This window comes from Mauremys reevesii, linkage group 4, assembly GCF_016161935.1.
Source record: "Mauremys reevesii isolate NIE-2019 linkage group 4, ASM1616193v1, whole genome shotgun sequence".
Lineage (NCBI taxonomy): Eukaryota > Metazoa > Chordata > Testudines > Geoemydidae > Mauremys > Mauremys reevesii.
The window spans coordinates 122987737-123011470 of record NC_052626.1 but is presented as its reverse complement, the minus strand read 5'-3'; the positions used below and the strand labels follow the sequence as shown (position 1 = coordinate 123011470).

General features: G+C 55.6%; 1 protein-coding gene across 3 annotated transcripts in view; it reads left to right on the top strand.

The window, feature by feature from the left end:
- Nucleotides 1-483: 483 nt before the first annotated feature.
- Nucleotides 484-23734, top strand: part of NAV1 (neuron navigator 1) — a 286515-nt gene continuing 263264 nt past the window's right edge. For 2 of the 3 annotated variants that reach the window (XM_039534800.1, XM_039534799.1), the window contains exon 1: nucleotides 484-999. The gene's annotated coding sequence lies outside the window, so the exon portion shown is untranslated. The remainder of the gene's footprint in view (nucleotides 1000-23734) is intronic. The other variant, XM_039534801.1, reaches the window with a different exon arrangement.

The window sequence follows — 23734 nt, the reverse complement described above, 5'->3', positions numbered from 1 at the left end:
TGCTTTTTTTTGTAGGCAGAAAGCTCTAATGCACATTTCCATCTCATTATCTGGGGTTTTTCATTATTTTTTTTTTTGACTGTTTGCAGCTGGCAATACCAGGAGAAGGGATTTGACGAATACCACTGAGTGAGTCAATGGCAGAGCCAGGAACAGACCCCAGGAGTCCTGCTTCCCACCCCCCTCTTCTAAACACTCCCCTCCCAGAGCCCTGCGCTAAGCACTAGGTCACACTTCCCTCTCAGAGAGTGCCCCAGAACCCAGGACATCCTGGCTGCTCTGGCCCCAGGCCGTGTTAAATAGGCCACACACCCTGCGCTGAAAGACAATTGGCGGGGTCGCCCTTAACTGAAGGAAGCGAACAACTGGAGAGGTTTCCTGCCTGCTCTGGACAGAGCCGGGAGCAAGGCTTGGCAGGGTCAACGACGGCTCTCTCCAGAGGCAGGCCTGGGAAGGAAAGGGTTAGCGAGCGCTGGCGGAGACCTCTGCAATGAACCGGACGCGTCCGCCCACACCCACGTGTGGGGTAAGCTGGCACTGAGCAAGCAGCATCAGAAATCCTGAGTGCGTGTGTGTATGTATAGACTCTGTGTGTGTGTGTGTGTGTGTGTGTGTATAGACAGTGCATGTGTGTGTGGCGTCACAACAGCCACCTGGCACCCTCCCCTCAGCCAGCAGCATAAAGAGCTGGCGTGTGCCTGAGGGGCACGGGCCCACGTGACTCCCCCTCCCCGCCGACGGTCCCGGGGGGACAGACACTTTGTTCAGGATGCTGCTGTTGTTCCCATTGTGAAGTGAAAGCCAAACCCGGCAGTTTCTTTAGTCACCAGCTGGAGCTGAGAGGCTGTGAGCGGCGCGTGGGGCTCCCTCCCCACGGCCTCCATGCCGCGGGTCTGGCAGCGAGACAGGGAGCCCCAGGAGGCCCTTTCGGGGGGAACCAACGATGAACGTCCGTCTCCGCTCAGCATGAGGATGCGGCAGTGACTGGGGCATCGCACGGTGAGTGCTGTGGCGCTCGCTGCCCTTCGAAGCCAGGAGGTTGCCTGGGTTTGATTTTTCCGCCATTGGTCTGGCGGCACTGGCATCCAGGGGGGTAAGCGGGGGCAGGGATGTCCCAATGGGATGTCGGGAGGGTCGGGGGAAGCCCCTGCAGCCTGGGTTTACATCTGCCCAGAGGTGACAGGGGAGGAGCTCTGTGCTGTACGATGCGTTCCTGCTGGCACTGCCCTCTGGGTCACCCCCTGCCCACACCTTGCCCCTCTGGCAGGCGGGGTGGCCCAGAGGGGAGCACAGGATCCTGTGGCGTAAGGCCAGGGGCCAGCCTGCTCACAGGGGCTGCAGTGTGAATCTGGCAGAGCTCCATTGGAGTCACTCGGGTGTGCCCAGATGTCAGTGGGGGTAGAGTCTTTCTGAGTGACAGTCCAGCCCTACCGAGAGCCCCCTGTGCCCTGATGCAGAGCCAGCCGCGTGGTTCTGTCACCAGGTGGGAAGCCCCCTGCCCCAGGGCGGAGCAGGCCTTGTGCCCACCCAGCTCTCCTCTCCCCAATTCGACCTGGCCCTTCCCTTCCCGGCAGGACCTGCGGGCGACCTTGCCCAAGACACATGCTGTGTCTGGGACGTGGGGATCCCCAGAGTGAACGTGCGACAGGATGTGAGCAGTGAGAAACTTCCCAAGCCCTGCAGCTCCCAGTGTCTCTCCAGGCAGGGCGTTTCCCTGGCTCTGGCCAGCAGGGTGTGGCATGGGGAGGCAGCCCCACAGCCTGGCTCACTGTGGAGGTTCCCAGTGTCACTATGGGACTCTGCAGTGTGTGTTCCTGACTGGGCCGGCCGTGTCCCTGGTAGTACGCCACGGGCAATCACTCGCTACGGGCAGTGATGTGCTGGGGAGTAAGCCTGGCAGGCAGGCAGGGAAGGGGATTTTCACTGGAGGAAGTGAGAACTGGACTCAGTAAGTGGCTTTCTTAGTCCCAAGGAAGCTGAGGCAGATTGGAGAGCAGGGCTAGTTGTGCTCACTGGAGAGGCAGCGTGCTTCAGCAGGAGACTGGGAGAGGCAGGACTCCTGGATTCTGCCACTCACCTGCTCTGTGACCTTGGTCAAGTCTTTTAGGCAATTATTAATTATTTGTCTTTAGACTCGCACCCTAAGGCAGGTATCAGGGGCTCATCATGCTGGGCACTGCCTTGAGCGAGAGACGGTCCCTGCCCCAGTGAGCTCACAATACAAATAAATAAGACAGGCCAGGGGAAACTGAGGCACAGAGAAGGCAGTGACTCACGGCCACAGCAGTAAAGATCCCAGCTCTTCCAAATCCCAGTCCAGTACCCTAGCCACGCCGAAAGTGTTGCAGGTTGGCTATGCAGAAATAGAGGCACCCAAAATCACTGGTCACTTCTGAAAATGTTGGCCCAAGCCTTTCCGTGCCCAGTTCCCCCACCTGTAAAATGCAGGCACTGCTATGGGGCGTGCCCTCCTGCCAGAAGGGGTCGGGGGGTTTCAGCGCCTGTGTGTTTGCAAAGCGCGTGGAGGTCTCGGGTGAAAAGCACTGCCAGGGCACAAGCTGTTCCTGCTCACTGAGCGCCAGCCCGTGGGTGGGCACCCGCTCTGCTTGGCCTGCTGGGAGCTCCCTTTGCTGCCCATCCGGCATGTGATCCGTATTGCTGCTGCCGTGGTTTGCTCATCACGTGTCTGCAGATGTAAACGTTGGGGGACATTCCCATTGGCTTGATACCGTTTGTTCCCCCCTCCCCACCCCGTGCTTACCAAGGCGAGGCGCTTCGTTCGGATGTTTGCTCTGAAGACATATTTCCGGTACCCCTGGGGCATTTGGATCTGGAGGTCTAGTCCGCACCGTGTGTCACCCCTGAGACTCCAGGCAGGGCCTGCGGGCCAAATGCCCTGCCCTGTAAATAATGTGGGATTATTAACGCCCTGGCATGCCTGACGGGAGAGACGTGGGGCGCCGGGGTGCTCACACCCTCTCATAGTGCGGCCCTCGTTTGAATATAGAGATTGCCAGGATGCTGGATGCCTTCCCCCTTCCATTCACCCCCAGGCAGCCACGGCGATTGCATGTGGCTAAGCAGGAAAGGGGCACGTGGACTTTAGCTTCCTTTAATGCCATCTGGTGTTAAACCAAGGGAGCTCCCGGCATGCCACGGCCCCAGACGAGTCGGGGCAAAGATGTCAGTGGGAACTGCACTGTCTGAGACAGAGCTAGACAATACCCGGAGACCATCCCCCTGCAAACGCCCGAACCACATCACCCATCCAACCCCAGGAATGTCATTTCCTGCCCTGTGACGCCTCTGCACTGATACTGTCCACCCAGGTCCTTGCACGGCTCCATCCCCATAACATGGGCTCAGCCAGACCTGCCTAGTGCCTCGCCCACAAGCCCATCCTCCCTCCTGCTGCTGGCTGATGCCTAGGTTAACAGGACGCCCTCCACGCCAGAAGGGCACTCTTTATGCCACCTCACTGCCACCCACATTCGCCCATACACTCCCCTCACCCCGTGCTGGGGTGCGGCCCAAATTATCACCCTGTCTTACATCTGGGGAAACTGAGGCCAGAAATCATTCTCCCCCCGCACCATGGAAGCCTGGCTGCTCTCGGTATGTCACTCTGGGTGATCTCAGGGACGCTGACTGGTGGGGAGCTGCTGTTTCGGGGAGACGCTGGGAATGGCTCTCTCAGGTTTCAGCGCTCTGCTGGGCTGAGTCACTTACCAGAATGCTGAGTAACTAGATACACTATAGGGGATGACACCAGAGCCAGCCGACCACAGAGCCTCTCAAGGAGAGGAGAGCTTGTTGGCCCCCTCCTCCTGCACTGACATCCCCCAGCCCCCCAGAGTCAGGCCCAAGCCCTGGATCCGCAGCAGCACCGTGGGGTGGTTGTGAGTTTTGCAAGATCTGCAGAGATCAGCTTCCACCTGTGCAGTGCCCCAGGCCAGTGGCTTAAGCAGGGGCTCCCCTTCCAGCTGTACTGCTGATGTGTTGGCTGCCCACCCAGCAGACACACTGGGCAGCAGGAGCAGAGTGGACAGGGCGCAGGGGCAGGAGGCCGGGCATCAAGTCACGACAAAGGAAGGGAACACCCAAGCTACAAGGTGCCTCAATTCCCCCCTATCCCCAGAGGCCCAGCTGAGTAGGGCCAGGGGGACAGACCCTTACCCTGATTGCTGGGTAAAGGAGCAGGCCTCTCAGCTGCTGGGATCGGCACTGCCACGCAGGTGCTAAGGCGCCCGGAGGGCGAGGGTCTGATCTTCCTGCAGAGCCCTCGGAGGCCTCCAGTCCACTCAGGACTCGGACAGAAGAGCTCTGGGCTGAGCCAGCTGCTCGGCTCCTCCCGCCTCGTCTGGCTGGGGCCTGCGGTGCATTCCAGCAGTGTCTCACCACAGCAGGACTACCCATGAGTGGGACTAGAACAGTGTGTTGGGGGGCGGGAAGGCTGGGCGTGTGGCTAATGCCCGGCCTGGCGGCAGGGCAAGGGTGGGTTCTGTTCCTGGCTGGTGGCCCGGAATGCAGTGGGCCATGTTCTGGTGCCACACGTCCTGTCTGAGCTGGAGACTTTCCTTGGTTGGTCTAGGCCTTTATTTTCAGGCCTGGTTCTCTGCAAACTTTACTAGCAGAGCAGACCGGACCCAGAACACAGGTCTGGCCAGCCCAGATCAGACCAGAGACCATCTAGCCAGTATCCTGGCTCTGAGAGTGCCCGGCACCAGCTGCTTCAGAGGAAGGTGGAAGGACTCACCCCGCCATGAATAGTTATGGAACAACCTGCTCAGAGAGGAGTTTCTTCCTGACCCCATCAGTTAGAGGTTGGCTCAGGCCCTGAAGCAGGAGGGTTATAGCCCTATTTTTTAACCCATAATATAGCTGGGTCTGTTCTCATTATCAATCCCTCTTTGACTCCTCCAGAGCTCTTGGCCTCAGTGGTATCCAGTGGCAGTGAGTTCCTCAGGCCAGTTATGCACCATGTAAAATAAATATTACCTTGCATAAATTGGGCAGCAGATGCCCCCATAGGAGACAGCGCTGCTATTGCTCCCTACGTAGTGCTGCAGAGGTGCATAGCCCCATGGAGTCCCTGCCCCAGAGAGCTGACAGGCCACGAGAACGACAGTAGGTGGGGGAGGCGATGGGGCAGGACAAGGACAGAGGCACACTGATCACGTGGTCCTTTGGGAGCTGGATCTGTTCCTGAAGAGCCCCAGGTGTTCAGTGCTGTGTAGAAATGGGCAGAATTGCTCAGCACCTGGAAGACAGTGGGTGAAGGTAGGGGAGGGTATCGGGTAGGGATGGGGGTGCAGAGGGGGATTGGGAAAGGATGAGCCGGAGGCAACATGGGCAAAAACAAAAAGCAGGATATGGTGGGATCTTGCATGGACTGCTGGGGGTTGGTCTGGCAATGCAGGAGCTTGCAAAGGTGGGCGGGGGACTGTATGGGTGTGAGGGGAGAGATGCTGGAGGAGATCTGCCTTTGGGATTCAAGGCTGCAGGTGGTACAGGATCTGCTCTGTTGTGGTGGCTGCCAGGCCAGGCCCATCCCAGGGCTGTAGCAAAGCTACGAGGGTGCCTGGCTGAGTCACCTCAGGGATTGAACCTGGGACCATTGGAGCTCAAAGCATGAGCCTTGAGAGCTTGAGCCTAGAGATAGGCCCAGGGGCTCAGCAGCAGCCTCAGAAGACACAGTCCAGCCAAAGCTGGGGCGTGGGAGCAGCAGTGTTAGTGGCAGTTCCACTGGCCTGGGAACAGGAAGGGGGATGTGGCATTGAGCCTGTCCTGGAGGGGAATCAGGGTTCCCATGAGCCAGGCAGGCCCCTGTGGGGCAAACAGCATCTCTGTGTGGGCCTAGCCCGCAAGGTATTGCTGCTGGCTGCACCGGCCAGGCCAGGGCAGAGGGCACCAGAGCAGGAGGGGAGGCAGGATCGGGACAGGGTGGAAGGGGATCAGGATGCAGGGGCACTGGGGATCAGAGCAGAGAGGGGCCAGGAGATTGGAGCAGAGAAAGGGTGGGGAAATCAAAGATGGGGGCAGAGGGAGCGCAGGGGGACCAGAGCAGAAGGAATACCTGGAAATAGAAGAGGAGGAGGAGTCCAAGCACAGCGGTCGATGTGTCCCTGGTGTGACCCTGCTGAAATCTCCAGCTTTCCTGGGGTGAATGGGGCCCACAGGTATATGACTGCGCATTAGACGGCTTCTGTTACCCTGATGCTGCACAAGCAGGTGATTCCTGGCCCCCGCCAGTCTTAGTGCTCTGTGTCAGGGAGTGGCTGCACCTGGCTGACGGGGCCTGGACTGGGACAAAAGCAGCATTTAGCTGGGTCAGTCTGTCTAATTCTGGCCTGGCAGTGTCAGAGGAGCAGGCCCCGATCGCTGGGAGATGGATTATAAATAACCTGCTGAGATGCAAAATCTTTCCTGCTCCAGCCCTGCGCCACAGCCCAGCGGACAGGAAAAAGGTGTTTCCGGCCACAGTTTGAGGCTGCGAGCGCCAGGCCAGATGGCACCGTGGAGAGAGAAAGTGGGGAGTGGGTGACATACGATCCTCACCCGCTCTGGGGAGGGCTCTTTAAAAGCAGGAGTAACAGCTTGTTGGACCATCCCCCAGGGAAGGTGGGGTCGTGAAGGGCTGGAACCAGACAGATCTTGCCCAGCCCCTTGCTCAGCCTGGACCCTTCTCCCAGTCCCACCCTAGGGCCTCAGGACAGGGGGTGCTGGGTCTGCGCTGTGATTTGTTCCCGAGCTGCGTGTCAGTCACACGGAACCTCTCTCTGCAGGTGCTGTGTCACTGGCCTTGGGATGGGACGGGAGTTGCCAGCGCTTTGGTTCACAGATCAAAGGAGCTGTGTGGTTTCGCTGCAGCTCCCGCCAGCCTGTCACGGGGCTGCATGCACTCCCCACCGCCACAGAGCTATGGCCACTGGGGGGTGCCGACTCCCCACTTTCTCTGCAGCTGGATGCACACTGTCCTAAACTTGAGCTGCTTCATGGGATCTTTGTGGTACAGGCAGTGCTTGCTTTGTGCCAGGGCCGAGCCCCGGCACTTCTGGGCCTGGCAGGTCAGAGCCCTGGCACCTCTGAGCTTGGCAGTTCATAGCCCTGGCACCTCTAGGCTTGGCAGGTCAGAGTCCCGCCACCTCTGGGCCTGGCAGGTCAGAGCCCTGGCACCTCTAGGATTGCTGCATCAGTTATGAATGTAAAAAAATGGCTTGAGCCCCAGCACCTCTCATTACAAATTAAGCACTGGTTACACTACAGGAGACCCAGACAGGGACATGGGAGCTGCAGAGATGGACGTTACAGCCATAGGCCTGCTCCTTCCCTACCAGGGGCTAAGCCCCCTGCCTCTGCAGCACCCAGGGAGCACACCTCGATGGGAGGTGGTTTGCCGTGCTAACAGCCCCTGGACCAAAAGGCTTCAGTTTCACAGCAGGCGTGGAGGGTGGTCCAGTAACAAATCCAGCCACCTCCCGAGCCCTGTCTGCACTACTGCTGAGACCATCGGTAGGGTCAAACCAGTGCTGGTAGCAGTGGGAGATTTCCCAGAGAGCACTGCAGCCGGCACATAAATAGCTAATGGGTCCTGCATTAGCAGAAGGAAACGCAACCTCCCCGCTGATTTGCTCACTGTAACATAAGAACATAACATAAAAGCCAGCTGGTATCCCAGAATGCCGTGGGCAGGAGAGGGGCCTCAGTGCACCCGAAGGGAATCCCCTTCCACGGGACTGCAACAAGAATTGACTTGATTAAAAATCCTAGAGCGTTGCACAGTAAGAGTGCCAATGGCTCTGTGCTCTGAACCAGGACTGGTCAATGCTCTGGTATTTTCCAGAGGGGTTAGTGGTGGAAAGTGCCTGCAAGTTCCCAGCCTGGCCACTCCCCAGGGCAGGGGAGTTTCCTAGTGCTTGGTGGTGTCTGGTTTAACATAGCCCCAGTTATGGGCTCCCACCCCTTCCCTGGGGAAGGCCGTTCAGAGACCACATGGATCTCATTGTCTCGGGGGCTTGGCTGGAGTGTGTTGGAGCCACAACCTCTGAGCTCTGTTTCGAGGAGATGCAAAGTGTGGGATTTATGGTGCATGGACCCAGGAGTCGAGGTATAAACTGGTATAAAAAATTAGGAGCAGGCCCTGGAGTTCCCACACCCAGACCCAAGCTGCTGGGAAGTCCAGCCAGGCACTGATCAGGAACTGATGAATGAAACCTCCTAGGGTTGGACTCCATCTCCCGCAGCGGTGTGTGCTGCTCAGTGTATTGTGTCTATCCAGCCACGCATCTCCCACAGGAGCAGCAGGGACACAGGTGGGGAATCAGTGCCAGGGGGCAGCAAGCTGGAATGGTGCCAGCAGAGTGGCCTGTGAAATGGCCACTCCTGCTGTTTATTTGCATTCATTAGGTGGGGATATTAAGGAGGGAATCAGAACCAGCCAGGCCTTTGTTTGTATTTTTGGTGCAGTTTCAGGCTTGCTTGGTAGAAGGAGCTGGTATCTCACTGAAACTCCAGGCTGGCCCTTCCCCTTCGGTTACAGCCCCACGCCCACAGAGCCCAGTGTGTCAGCAAAGCTTGGGCTGGGGAGCAATGGAGCCAGCTGCAGGTCAATTTCCTCTGCCTTGGAGGAATTAAACCATGCAAAGAAGGGTTTGGAAGCCAGGCACCCTGCTGCCAGCTCCTCCTGCTGGGCTGTGACTCGGTCCGGAGAGCAGAGGCAGCGCAGGGTGTTTATTGATTTGCTCAGAAATGCTGGGTAGCTATCCTGGGTCAGCCCAGCCAGAAGGGGAAGCAGCAGCAGCTGAGTAGCTAAGTAATTTAACCTGGAGCCCACTTTCTCAACCTGTGTCTATCCAGCCAGGCTCCTGAATTGGAGCCCAGGAGATTGTGGCCTGGCTGGGAGCTGATCCCACTCTCTGAGGTGCTGGGATGATGTGTCCCTCACAGTTCCCTAGGACATAGAGCAGATGTGTGAGTGAGGAATAGTGGCCTGTGGTTGCCACTCACCCCCAAACTCCATGGTCTGCCCTGTGTCCTGGCCGGGCTGGGACGACGTGGTGTGGCAGCACCTGAGGATGCAGCGTGCATGGTCCAGATGGCCGTCTCTGTGAGGACTCAGTGTCGCCATGTGGCTCGCTGTCCCATGGAACAAACACAGGGATGGTGACCACACAGGGCACACTGCCAGCTGGACACTGGTGCAGCCACTGCCCCTGCAGCTGGCTTCAGAACTCCTCTCTCTGGCACCAGAGGCCATCTGGCAGCTGGGATGAAAAGGCCAAGTGCCTCGACATCCCCTTCCTGGCCACTGTCCTCCCTCCTGTGGCCTGTTAATGAGCATTCCCCTCCCCCCTCCCCCATCAAACACCAGTTTGGAATTGGCTGGGTGCTTTATAGACTGGTCCTTGACTTCCCCGGAGCACCAGTGGCTGCGATGGGATCCCGTACGGGTTTGATGGGTCATTCCAGGGGACTATTTGAATTTGATTTCCCTGGTACGTGCATTCAGAGCCAAATGATTTTACTCTGATCAATACTAGAAAACTGTCAAAAGAGCCAGGGGCTTGCAGAGACCAGTCGAGATCAAGTCTGGGTGACCCAAGGGAGCATTTAGTGGACCCAGCCTAATGGAACAAGGAGCAGAGAGGCTTATACTCTTGCAGGTGACAATCATGCTGTGGCACCATGTAAAGTTTTGGCACCCGGCAGCATTGCCTGGTTTGCGTGGGGATAACCTGTGAGCAGCAGCTGTGGCTAAGGATGATTCTTGGTCAGTGATGAGGCAGAACAGACTTGACTGGGGATCTGCACACAGCACTGGGATCTGCTCGGCCTCTTCTAAAAAGAACTGCACCGCATCTAGGAGTAAGCATTTCTCCAAGATCTAACTTGCATTTAGAAAAATAGATGGTGCGAGACCATCCGTAATGGCACCCCTTGGGGACTCCCACCCATGTAACAGTTACATGTCCAGAAGTCAGGATACTGATCTAAAATTTTAGGTCCCAAAGATTCTGCTGGAAATTTCCGATGGTGATTAGGCATTCCGGCAAGATTTCCAGCACTTCGTGCTTTGGTAGGCTGAAAACCGCACAGGCAGAGGCTCTGTACCGGAGGACATTGGACTCCTCTGATTGTGGACAAAGGTCTGATGTCGCTTCCCCCGGAGCCAATGTGCATTGTGCCAGTGATTTTAAAGGGACAAGATTGGGCCCCAAAGTGGGGAGTGAGGAGCCAGTAAGTATTTAGAATACAATAAGACAGTGAAGGGGGCTAGGAGGGGCCGGGGCTGAGTTTGTGACTGGGGCCTGTGTCGGTTCATGTTTTATTCAGTTCTGTTTGAAGATGGACTCTGCCTGTGGTTGGTTAGGGGGGAATAGATGCTCTAAGCAGATGCTGGCTGGCGTGGGGAAATGCCGTTGGGTGGAGATGGGTGAATAACTGTCACAATCACTGCTACTGCGACTCATCCCTTGCTCAGCGCTTGGGTGGCTGTTGGATCGAGCAGGAGCAGTTCTCTCGGACGAGGCGGTGCTTTTACTGAAACCCTGCTATTCGACCGCCCCTGAGGAATCAGGCTGCTGCCGGGAATGGCTCTCAGGCTTGCTGGCCTCCATAGCTCCCTGGCAGAGGGGAAGTGCTCCTAGCTTTGCATCACAGCAGGGCTTCCTGCCAGCGGGGTCCCTACTCCCTGCAATACACTGTCCAACAGGAACCAGCATCTACCTGGGGTGATGCTAACCCATTGCGCCCGCCTACGTGGACACTTAGGCGGGCCCACTGAGAGTTAGGCACCTAAATACCTTTGAGGATCTGGGCCTTAGACCCACTCTCACTGCCTGACACTGGCTGACATGAGAGACCATGAGGCCCAGCGACAACATCCGGCAATTTGTGCTGTGCGAGATAACACCCCTCCACGGGGGAGTCCAGGAGAAGCCTGATTAGGATCTGTTATCAGGTGGCAGCTGGGAAAGTGCTGCCTGTCCCACCCTTCCAGCAGCCCTTCCCCTTCCTGCCCTGGGCAGGTGGAAAAGCAATCAGGAGTGGAAAGCACCCTCCTGGGAGGGTGGGAGTGTTCAGGGTCCCTTAATTCTCGGGCCGGATCAGCTAATTAAGAGAACAGCTTATTTTCAGTGCAATGAGAAACCCCAGGGTGAAATTCACAAATGGCCCAGCCCTGTTCTAGAGGCTTCCTAGGGAACAGCTGGGCCCCAGGCTTATCTCCACCAGCGAGGACATGCTACTGTCTACACATCCCTGTCTACACTGGAGTTTTGAACAGGGTTAGCTAACATGGGTCTAACCACCAGCCCAGGCAAGCCTAGGAGAGAGCACAGGGTCACCTGCAGACCCTGTCCTGGACCAAACCTCTCTGGAGCATCCAATTAGCATTTGCAAAGTTGTTGGCCAACCTGAGTTAATTGGCAATCAGTAAATTCAAGTGAAAACAGGAGTGTGATGGGGAAGGGGCCATATAAACCCTTTGCTGGGCAGGTGGGGATTAAGGACTGCTCAGGGTTAGAGCAGCCCTGTTGTGTCCTATGCAGCGCAGCTGGCTGTGCTTTGGGGAGAGCAGATCTCAGTCACTGGCTGACAGCAGAGCTGCTGGGGTGATGGCCCTCTGTTGGGGAGGGGAAAAGGAGATTCTGATACTGAATTGTTACTTTGGGGCTGTTAGCTGAGGATGGCCTTTAGGTGCTGGACTGGGCTATGCCCTGCCAGAGGCTCTGCCATAGTCTTATGTTCACTTGGGTCCAGTTTCCCCTTTGGTCTTCAGCACCCCTGGAAGAGGTGGCCTCTCAGAGGCTCACCTGGAGGGGTGTCTCCCCCAGTCAAACCTGTGCTGTCACCTGCCAGGAGACGGAAGACCAAAGTCTGGGTGAGTTCAGAGCTTGGTTGTACCCTTTGTGGGGTGCCCTGGGAACTCTACCCTTGGCCATGGAGCAAAGCCTGTAGTATATTGGTGCCCACTGCAGGCCCTCAAAAATCATGAGTTGGGCCCTGAAAATCATGAGAGAGGCTTAAAACTCAAGGGATTTTACACACCGGAAATGTTGGGTGCTGTTTATTTTGCTTTTTAAGCCACTAGGAATCACATTTATAAGCTACTTCTGCAGCCAGGAGGGGTGGAAACCTTTTAATAAAAATAAAGCAGAGATTCTCCTGGAATCACCTGACTCCAGGAGCTGGGACTTTAAGAAAAGCACCTGCTATCCTGAGACTTGCACTAGCACAGTGAGAGTTGGTGGCATAGTAGGCTAGATGTAGCCCAGGTGAGTGCCCTTAGGACCCAGTAAAGAAAGTGGGAACAGGCAGTTCAGCTGAAATGCAGCCCCTGGGGCTAATGACTGGATGCTGTGACCAGCTGATGGCTGGTCAGGGACTGTGTGAGATGAGTTGGTGGGTCTCAGACCAAGACTAAGTGGGGTGAATGATCCTGTTGCTGGCAGCTCAGCTGAGGTGCCCCATGGAGACTGAGTTTCCCCTGTTCCCTGCCTAGGGGTGACTGCTCCAGCCCAGGCCTAGGGCACAGGGAGGGCAGTAGCTTAAAGTCCAAGACCCACGGTTGGTTTCCTATGCACTACTTATGACAGCTGGAATTCCTGTCTGTGGCTCATGGCCCAGCAGTGTCACCTTCTAGCCAAGGCTCTTGAAGCCCATTGCACATGTTAATGAATGAAACCTCACATGCCTCATGAGGTGCCCTGATCCCCCTTAAACAGGGAAACTGAGGCACAGTGCAGCATCACTGAAAGGGCTGGGAATAGGACCCAATCCTGATCTCAGATCTTTGGACCACGACTAGACCATGCTTCAACTGAGCATTACTCTACATGTCCCTAGGTGGCAGTAGAGCAACATGCATGTCATTGCACACGTCTGCTGCATGCACCCTGTCATGTGCTACTCTTTAGGGATGGAGGCAGAGTCCAGTGGTGGGGGAGAGCTGGCCCATGCATGTGCCCTGCCCCTAAGGGGGTGCCTATTTCTAAGGCTGAGCTGACGCTGAGCAGTCTGTAATGCTGGTGCTGGGTTGAGCTGCTTGCTTGCCCTGACCCAGAACACTGAGGTGCCCCAGGAAGGGCTGTTCTTAGGGTGTTTCCAGCCAGGTGGAAGGCTCAAGAGGTTGGGGGAAGCTTTGATTAAGCCTTTCCAAGCCACACCCAAACTCAGGGCCCTTCAAACGCCCCCTGCACTCTCCAGAGCTGTGGTTGGGATGGCAGCAGAATTGTCCGCTGGAGCCCTACCACCTTAGGTGCCTCAGCTGGCATAAATCAGCACAGCATCATTGGCTTCGATGGAGCCCTGCTACCTCGCAGCAGCTGTGGAGCTGGTCCCTGGAGAGAGAGCTGCCTACGAGTGGCTCATTCCATCATTGGCATGGCCTGGAGCGTATTGGGTGGGTGCAGGCTGGAGGAATTCATACCCTGCAGGGCTCCACCCCAACCCTGTCCTAGCTGGCCCACCTCACTCTGCAGGTGATCCTGGGACCTCGGCTGGGAGCCAAGGCCCTTGTACCCAAACGGGTTAAAAGGGCAGGTTTTGGTGGCAGGCTGTAAGGAAGTGCCCAGCTCAGCCCCTGGGTTTGCGGAGCTGGGGTCTGGGGATGTTCAGGATCTGTTTCAAGGCCTGTCTCCTCCTAAGGTTTCTCTGTGGGGGTTGAAGAAGGCAGTGCGGCGAGGAAGGGAGAAACACAGTTTGGAGGGTTTGGGAGTCTTGTTTGTTTTGGACCATTGGGTTTATTAACTGTCCCTGTCAGTATTGGTCGGTGCCTAGAGCTGTGGACAGGTCCATTTATCTATCAGAATAAACACACACACTGGCCATTTAGTTAATGAGCAAGATAAAACCTCTGCATCAGCAAATCCTCCTCCACCCCCTCCCCTGGAATCCTTCCCTGGGGACCCAGCACTCTTCAGCTAATGGTACTTCCTAGAGCTATATGGGTTCTCTTCCCAGCTTGCACATTAAGTCAAGGGACCTGAGGTAAGTAATGGCACGTCTGTGCCTCAGTTTCCTCCTCTGTAACAAGGGGAAAACAATCCTTGCCCATCACGCTGGGCTGAGCAGCATGTGCCATTATTGCCTTCGAATGAGAGATGCTTAGCAAAATAGACTTTATTATTGGGCTAATGCCTGAAGTTCTTAGGTTTTACTCTTGCAAAATTCCTGTTGACTTCAGGGGGAGCTTTTTGCATGAGTCCGAGCGGCATGAGGAAGCCAGGAGTTAGTCCACCTACTGATGACCCACATGCTGCTTGGACTCCTCCGTCATCAATCCTCTGCAGTCCAAGGTGCATTCATATGAATGCATTCTAAATATGTCGCTGTAGATTCATTATCGCCGTAAATCATTGTGACTCTGGATTAGAGAGGGACTGCACATGATGGTCAATCGTAGATAGCCCGGTGCAGTGGGGTCCCCCTCGGTCCCTGTGCAGGGAGGCTCTCTGTCAGAAATGTCACTACTTACTCTGCCCATTCGGGGTGAGCCGCTGAGACCCTGCCCCAGGCCTCCAGTGGCCCAGGCTGCGTCATCTGGTGCTGTATGTTCCACCAGCACCTTCTGCAGGAATGTTGCTCATGAGGCATTTTGCCTGTGGCTGAGAGTAGCGATGCAGGCTGAGCTCCCTGCCTGGCATGGATAAGGCTTTGGTCAGCTCCAGCACCCTAGGCCTGGCTTGCGTTCTCTAATCCTGGGCTACGGATGCAACCTCACTCCTGTGGCCATCGCACGTGAGTGGAGGGCACTGGCCCTGCTGTGGGAGAGGGGAGGAAATGGGGTTTCTCAGGCTGTTTTACTGGGGGGGGAGGGGGAGGTTGGCTGCCTGTTGGTTAGAATCCATTAGCGCTCCCATGCTAAGCAGGATCAGGCTGGGTCAATGACTGGGTAGGAGGCACTTTCAGCAATTTCTTAAGGCCAGAAGGCACCATTAGACCATCTGACATGACCTCCTGCATAGCACAGGCCAGAGAACTTCAGCCAGTTCCCCCTGTACTGAGCCCGGTGACCTGCATTTGGCTAAAGCATCTCTGCCAGAAAGGTTCCAGCCCAAATCTGAAGACTCCAAGCGACGGAGAATCCACCGCTTCCCTTGTTTCTCAGCAGAATTTATCTGGCTTCAGCTTTTAACCACTGATTCTTGTTCTGTCTCTCTCAAATCAGAAAGTCCTTTAGTACCTGGTGTTTTCTCCCCATGCAGGTACTTGCACACTGTGATCAAGTCACGTCTTGATAAGCTAAGCAGATGGAGCTCCTTCAGTCTCTCACAGTCAGGCCATTTTTTCCCCCCAGGCCTTAAATCACTTTGTGTGGTTCTTTTCTGCTCCTGCTCTGATATGTGGGCTCCAGAACTGAATGCTGTATTCAGAGTCTGTCTCGCCAGTCTTGGCAGCACCTCCCAAGCTGTGGTGCCCTTCTTTGTGATGCTGGATGCAGCCAGCAGGGGAGCACCCTGGTACAATTGCGCACACCCCTCCTATCCCCCACTGCCCCGGCCTCCCTGAGTGGGAGGTGCTGTGCTTTGTGGGAGTTCCCACAAACACATGTGACCATTAGCGGGTTCTGGATGGCACACTGATTCTTGGGAAAGTATTAAATTCAGAGGCCTGGACATACAGTGCCTGTAGTTAGCACACTTCTCAAGGGACTGAAGGTATGTTAGAAATGCCAGATGATTCTCTGTGCCTGCCCAAATCCCCTCTGCAGTTAGAACTGGACAGGGTAGCAATTATTCTTCCTTTTCTGTCCTGACGTGTGTAGCATTGCTGTGCATTAGTGCGCTGCTGTTGCTTCACCCCAGAGATGGCTGCATTTGAGTGCTGGGTGATGCCATGCCGTACTCTGAGGACAGTTCCCAGCATGTATTGGGAGGATGGAAGGGGCTAGAGAAAGGTAAGCCCGTCTATTAACACCTGTCCATTCCACGTTAGGTGGATTGCTCCCAGTCTGTGATTCATGATCCCAGCCCCTTGCCACAGCGGGACAGGACTCCTGCAGGCCCACCCGAACTCAAATTGCGGGAAGAAGGATGTAAGTGCAAGAACATTGTAACAGAGCTGGGTGCTGCAGGGCTCAGTGACTATCATGGTCTAGAACACACGCCTGCTCGGGGGACTGGGAATGGAGTCCTGTTCCTTCCGCTCTGAAAACCTCAGCTCGCTACTGGGGAAGGTCTCTACCGGTTCATCTAGCTGCTACTGGCAGAGCCTGTATCCTTCCCTGTGGCTGGGCTAGGGGAGAACCTCACTCCGCGTGCGCATACTACATGTTGCAATATCCCTGCTTGGCTGCTGAACGCAGGGAGCATCTCTGGAAAGCGGTGGTTCTGTGTTGATATGTTACATTTGTCAGTGAAGGAGGCATCAAAATCAGCTTCAAAGAGAATCTCTCTCTCTCTGACATCTCCTCCACCCCCAGGAAGCTCAGCTGCTAATTTCAGGCAGCTTGGAAACAATCAGTAGCATTTTGGCACATCCAGACAGTCTAGTTCTCCTGCCAGATGGGCAAAGGATGCCCAGGTCCCAAGCAGGTTAGTTCGACTCCTGAGGCCTGTTTGTAGTGGCTAGCAAGTATGAATGGTTGCTAGAAATCAGGGACCAGCTGGAATAGTGGAGACATGCCCTGTATGTGGTTCTGGGCCTGATCTTTCTTACCAGCCCCAGGAAATAAACCTCAGCCTCCCATGACAGCCTGAGCTCAGCCTGACAACCAGGGGAGGTGAATGTGACCCTGGCCAGTGCTAGGAGACCCAAAGAGGCTCATGCATTGAGAGCAGGGAGGGGAGGTACATGTCAGCAAAAAGGATGAAATTGGGCTCACCCACATGGCTGGATTCATCACAGCACAGGGTGCAGCTTTGTGTGGGTGATGGAGGGGGCTTTACTGCTCAGAAATAGGCCTTGACAGCTTATCAAGGCGCTGCCACGTTGAGGCAGGATTTGGGCACTGACTGCTAATGCTGCCCATGGTTCCTTTTCTGGGTGCTGTCCCTGAGACACAGGCAGCAGAGGCTGTGCTGGGATGGCACCAAAATCCTGTTGGGGGTTTTAATTTCCTCCCCGATTCATTCCAGGGCGGGCACAGAGCACCAGTGAGGTTGGTTTCTCTCCACCCATGGGTGAGCCAATGGCTTGGAATCGAATCAGGAGCAGCCCGACTCTTCACCCAAACAGAGCCAAGGTCTGGGAAAGGCGGCTCTGTGCTCTGCTCACCGCCCTCAGGGGTCCCTTCATTGTAGCCACCTGGCCTTGGCTGCAGGAGGCTTTTCCCAAACAGGGAAGCGCTTGCCACTCGGGTGGCACCTGGCTTCACACAGGGGTCTAGGGAAAGAGGCCAGGCACGACAGAGGTGGGAGGAGGACCCCCGGACTGAGTGAACTGTTCCTTGCTAGCAGCACTGGGGGTCAAGTGGGGAGGAGACAGGGCAGTGGATTTTCCCCCGCTCGGCTGGCCAGCGCTTGCTGCTAAGGAGTGAGGCTGCGGGCACGCTCTCCTTGTGCCCTGCCCTGCCCTAGGAGCCCTCACAGGAGGCCCTGTGAGAGGCATAGAAATAGCAGGGTCGGGGCTAGCCTCAGAGCAGTATGTCTATAGCAGTAGAGAGGCTGCAGCGGGGCAGAGAAAATAACCACTGGGCTTTCTGTAAGAGCTCACCTGGCCAGGAGCGTGAGTGACAATGCCCTGCCCCAATGGAACGTAGGATAGAAGCATGACCTCATGAGAACCAACTCCAATTGGCTGATCCTGCCCTGAGGGTGTGGTGGTGTTAACTAACCCTTTGTAGGGGAGATGCCCACACCCCACGTCTGGGGCACTCCTTCAGGGCCGGTGCAACCATTTAGGTGACCTAGGTGGTTGCCTAGGGTGCTAGGATTTCAGGGGCACCATTTTCTTCGGCAGCGACTGCGGCGGCCGGATCTTCAGCCACCCCAGTCACCGCCAGCATTTAGGCGGAGGGAGCTGGGGCAGGGGAGCGCGGGGAGGGCCGCCTGCAGCAAGTAAGGGGGGTGGGGAGCATGCAGGGGAACTCCCCGCCCCAGCTTACCCCTGCCTCCACCCCGAGCACGCCATGGCCGCTTCACTTCTCCCACCTCCCAGGCTTGCGGCACCAATCAGCTTAGGTGCCACAAGCCTGGTAGGCGGGAGAACTGAAGCAGCCACAGCGTGCTAGGGGAGGAGGCGGAGCAGGGGTGAGCTGGGGCGGGGGGGTGCCTCGGGTGGGGGGTGGAGAGCTGCCACAAGTGGGGAGCCTCAGGGCAGAAGGGGGGAGCTGCCACGGGAGGGCTCAGGGTGGGGGCGCGGAGGGGGCGCTAGGTGGAAGTTTTGCCTAGGGCGCGAAACATCCTTGCACTGGCCTTGCACTCCTTTCAGTGAATAGGAGGCAGTAGCTCTGTGCAAACCCATCGTTCCAACTGAGGGGCTGTCTCTGAGCCACTGCAGCAAGCTCCCACCCCTGGCAAAGCTTTAGCAGCAGCTCAGCTTCATTAAGGTGCCTCCCCTCGGTGTTTATGGTAAGGACGTTAACGGAGCTAGGCCCCTGGCCAGCAGGGTACAACCCAGCAGGCATTGGCAGAAGGATCCCAGGGTCAGCAGCAGCTTCTCTCCTCTGCTGAGCACAGCGCGGTGCCAGTTTTCCATGCCCTAAGCCTGGGCATCAGTCACAGGAGCAAACACAAGCACCATGACTGTGCTGAGCACCTGAGTGGGAAGAGCAGTGTCTGTGTAAGGCCCTGGTGCAATAGACAGGGGTAATATCGCACCCCAGTGGGAACTCCGGCTGGTGGGGGACTGGGCTCTCTTACACGGGGGAAAGCCAGAGTCATCCTGCTGCCCTCAGTGGAGTCATGCAGCAGGTGGGAGCTCAGGGCAGCTCTAGGGTGTCTGGGCTATGAGGGGAGGGGGGGCTGCAGCTGGAGTCCGCAGGGGATAACTCACTTTAAAACAGCTATTTCTTTGTGTGGGTTTTGTATCTGGGGCTGACCAGGGCAGTGTCTGGAGGGGCTTACTCTGCAGGGGGCTCTGCCAATTGGCATCACTCTGCACCCCCTGCTACTCCAGTTTGGGACTCCCTGACCACACTCCTAGCTCTGCCTATGCCCTAGATTTCCCTCCCTCCCTTCCCCCCATGTCCTGGGCTCCCTTCCCCTTCAAACCCAACCTGCAGCCTCCTTGCTGTTTTGCATACGGGCTCCTCATTTCCTGCCTGACAGCAAGCCCAGCTTTTCCAGCCCAGCCTCTGCTCTCCCATGTCAGTGTAACCTGAAATAGGTTGGCTATTTCTACTGCAGCCTGTTTCCTCTCAGCCCCGAGCTGTCTTCTGTCAGGATGGGCTCTGCCGGCCGGCAGCTTTCAAAGATGGGGAAGAGTGAGTGTTCCTCCTCTGGGGATGTGGAAGAGGAGGGGATGTCAATGTGGGAGAAGGGAGGTGCCATCTCAGGGGGTGACTATCTTTCTAGGGAGGGGGAAGTGCCAGATGGTCAATGTATGAGGCTGGGGCCATTCTCCAACCACCCTTGCTCTCTGTTGGGCCAGTCCTCATCTGCCCCCAATCTCCCAAGAAAACGTTCACTGATTCAATGCATGCAGCTATCCCAAGGCTTCTGCTAGCATCGCTTCATTGCAACGTGCTGTCCCTGCTTCTTTGCCCTGACTCCTGGCAGGATGGCCGGGTTTAATGCTCAATCTATTTTATGGCTTGTTTAAAGGCTTTGGGGAAAGGCCTCTTTCTCCCCCACCCCCCATTTAAAAAGCTGACTTGTCAAGGAAATTGCTCAGATTGCATTGCAGGCAGTTGGATGCACTACCTGGTAATGGGGCCCTTTGTTAACTGCTTATATTGAGTGTGGTCCTGGTCTTTCATGTGGGATGGCACATGCTGGCAGGAAGGGGAATGGCCCCTCTTTGAAGTGCCCAGGTGGAGGGGCTGTCATCACTAACGGTGCATGAGGAGGAATGATTTCATCCGTCCCTCTGTGCCAGGAGCGAATTCAGCTGGGTCTATAGCGAGAGCCTATAGCGAGAGCCAGATGTAGAAAGTGCTTTATTGGAAAATGCCACAACAAAGCCAGTGGAGCAGGGGCAGATTGACAAGCAGGAATTTGGCACTGCAGGAGGGAGACATACAACTTTGTTTGTCTGCCACCAATATGCCAGAGCTGGAAACACAGTGAACGGGCTCATCTCGCCGCAGCAAACCCAGGCGTTGGTAGCATACAGAGGGAAACTGGCTGTTCTATCAGTAACTTACAGGCAGAGATTCCAGGCTTTACAATCGGGCAAGCTATGGACCAAGCTGGCCTGGATGCTGGCTCATTTGGCACAGACAGGCGTGGAGAGATGCCTGTAGTTTCACCCCTTACTGAACACAGAGTTGTTCTTCTATGCGCCACCACATCCTCGCAGGTGGCAGCAGCTCTTAGAGTAAGGAAACAATGTAACACAGAAGAGGATAACAGGCTACTGTACCTGACAGCTGATGGAGGTACACCCTTTTCTGAAGAGGCAGAGGTTCATGATGGGATGAATTGCACCCTCAGCAAGTTCGCGGATGCCACTAAGCTGTGGGGAAGAGGTAGATATGCTGGGGGATAGGGTCCAGAGTGACCTAGACAAATTGGAGGATTGGGCCCAAAGAAATCTGATGAGGGTCATCAAGGACAAGCACAGAATCTGCACAAGGACAAGTGAAGAATCCCATGCACCGCTACAGACTAGGGACTGAGTGGCTAGGCAGCAGTTCTGCAGAAAAGGACCTAGGGGTTACAGTGGACAAGAAGCTGGATATGAGTCAGCAGTGTGCCATTGTTGCCAAGAAGGCTAACGGCATATTGGGCTGCATTAGTAGGATCATTGCCAGCAGATTGGGGGAAGTGATTATTCCCCTCTATTTGGCACTGGTGAGACCACATTTGGAGTACTGTGTCCCGTTTGGGGCCCCACACTACAGAAGAGATGTGGACAAATGGGAGAGAGTCCAGCGGAGGGCAATAAAAATGATTGGGAGGCTGGAGCACATGACTTATGAGGAGAGGCTGAGGGAACTGGGGTTATTTAGCCTGCAGAAGAGGAGAGTGAGGTGGGATTTGATAGCAGCCTACAACTACCTGAAGGGGGATTCCAAAGAGGATGGAGCTCAGCTGTTCTCAGTGGTGGCAGATGACAGAACAAGGAGCAATGGTCTCAAGTTGCAGTGGGGGAGGTCTAGGTTGGCTATTAGGAAACACTATTTCACTAGTAGGGTGGTGAAGAACTGGAATGGGTTACCTAGGGAGGTGGTGGAATCTCCTTCCTTAGAGGTTTTTAAGGTCAGGCTTGACAAAGCCCTGGCTGGGATGATTTAGTTGGGTTTGGTCCTGCTTTGAGCAGGGGGTTGGACTAGATGACCTCCTGAGGTCTCTTCCAACCCTAATTTTCTATGATTCTATCTTTAGTGCTGAAGGGCCAGGGGTTTAATCCCCCACCCCCCTTGAGTCATCAGGATTATCACACAAGAAAACCCTTATGAGCCTCAGGTCCTAAGGCCAGCAGCACTTTGGTGTACAATGACATTTTCATCATCCTTAGGTGCCTAATTGTGCATCTAAACATTGTGCAAAGTATTTGCAATTGACGATCATGATCTCCTGCAGTGCCCTCACTGGTCGGCGCAGGTGAAATTGCTCTGGAGTAGATGAGTTTTGCACAAAGTAGTTTCTTTGGGTTGCTCTTTGGCACGTGTTTAACAGGGAATGTTTAAGGTAAAAGAGACTGACCCATGGTGACCAAATCCATGTAGTAATAACAAAAGAAGTAAGTTCTACCAAACAAACATAAAAACGCTCACTGTGCTTTCCCCGCCGCTCCTTTAATTATTAAACATGTGTTCAGACATCACAGCGCTATTCTTAGAGACCTACATTCAACAGTCTCACAAGCAAACTAAATTGGGAACGGATGCCAAGGTAGTCTGTCTCCATCGCGCTCGTCTTCATCTGTGGGCGCTGATAACTAATGCACGAGAAGGTGCGCTGGCTTTGAGCGAGGGGAAGGCAAAGGGCTGATGAAAACAGTTTTTGCAGAACTGTTTTTGCAGAAGTGGAGATTTAACAAGCAATCTGACATTGAAGTCAGCAAGGGGCTATTACGTAATGCCATTAATGGGCCAAATTCTTTACTGGGGTAATGGCAGAGCTCAGCTGGCAAAGGAGCTTTGCCAGCTTGCACCAGACTGGGAGGTAGGATGCTAGAGATCCTTGGGTCTCCTGCTGAATTACTATGGGATCCTAGGCCAGTCCCTTCCTCTCTGAGCCTCTATTTCCTCTTCTGCAAAGAGGGGCTAATAACATTCCTTTGTGCAGAGCTGTGAGCTCAGTGACCCAGAGCCCTCCCCCACAAATGGGCAGGGAGGGGGGCCATGGATATAGTTACAAGCACTGTGGCTACAAAATCCAGTAGCATGTTTGCACGTGTAGACGAATTGCTTGGTGGGCTGTCCCCTGGCTCCCCTGCCTCCACCGTTCAGCGATTGCAAGGGGTGTTCTCTTGGGGCATGTGATTAGTCACTCTTCCTCCATGTTCCTGCAGACAATTGCTGGACAGATCGGTCTCGTCCCTTTGCCCCCAGAAACACAGGTCCTTCCCTCTTGAGCTAAAGGCAAGGGGCCTTTTCTGGGGCTTGCAGCAGGTCCCTTGTCCTGGCTGTGGGCCCACTCACTAGAGTGGTCATGCTGCCGTGGTTGTGCTGCGTTTCCACTCGGGAGGGGGGGGTGTCTTGCCAGCCAGCAGAGAGGCTTCCTCAGAGGGGTCACTAGGCAGAGATTAATTTTTCTCCTCTCCCTGGGTGGCTAACAGGGACCAGGGCCCTGGACTGTGTGCGCGCATGTGGCTGTGGTCACTTCCCAACTGGCTGGAAACATGTGACTGTAGCTCTGGCTGGCTCTGCCCATAAGTGCTACCATCTCCCCCACCCTCTTGGGTTTCCTCTTTCCCACCAGCTGTGCTTTGGCCTTCCTGTCACATCCAGTGAAATCAGCATTGTTTCTCCCTCCTCCTGGCTGCTGCTGCATGCCTATCCCTCCCTGGGAGGGGATGTCTAGCACCGTAGAACAGCGCTTCCCGGAGCCTGGCAAGCCGAGGAGCGGTGGTGCAGTAGGACAGAGAGGTTAATCCTGTGCACAGTTCAGCAACACTAAGTAATTTACTGCCGACCCTCCCAGACACCATCTGAGCTGTCCGTGCTTCTGGCTGCTTTGAAGTCCAGGCAGAGCTATTGCAGATGTCCCCTTGCTCCAAGTGCCAAAAATCTGGCCACCATACCTGGGCCTGAGTCTTCACATTGGAGAGGGGTTCAGGCCTGACTCCGGCATCTCGGGCTTCTCTGCGGCGGTCAGAGGAGCCGGGGCTCCCCGTGCCACGGCCATGAAGCGACACTGGCCACTCCGCAGAGGGCTCTGGTTGGCTGCCGTGAGCCATCCTGGCTCACCTAACTTCTCTGGATTCTTTCTAAAGCACTGAATGTACCTGTTGTCCGTTCTGGATGGAGGGAAGTGGTGTGAGGGGCAGGGACCTGGCTGGCCACAAGCCATCTCAGCCATTGCTCAGCATTGCACATACCCCAGTGTGTGTGTGTTCAGCAGTGGGCATTGAACCTGTGACCTTGGGATCTGCAAACACCTCTACAGCTTAAGCTAAAAGAGCCACCTCTGCTAGCCCAGATCACGGCAGGCTCATCTGCAGCTGTGTGGGAGCCTTCACT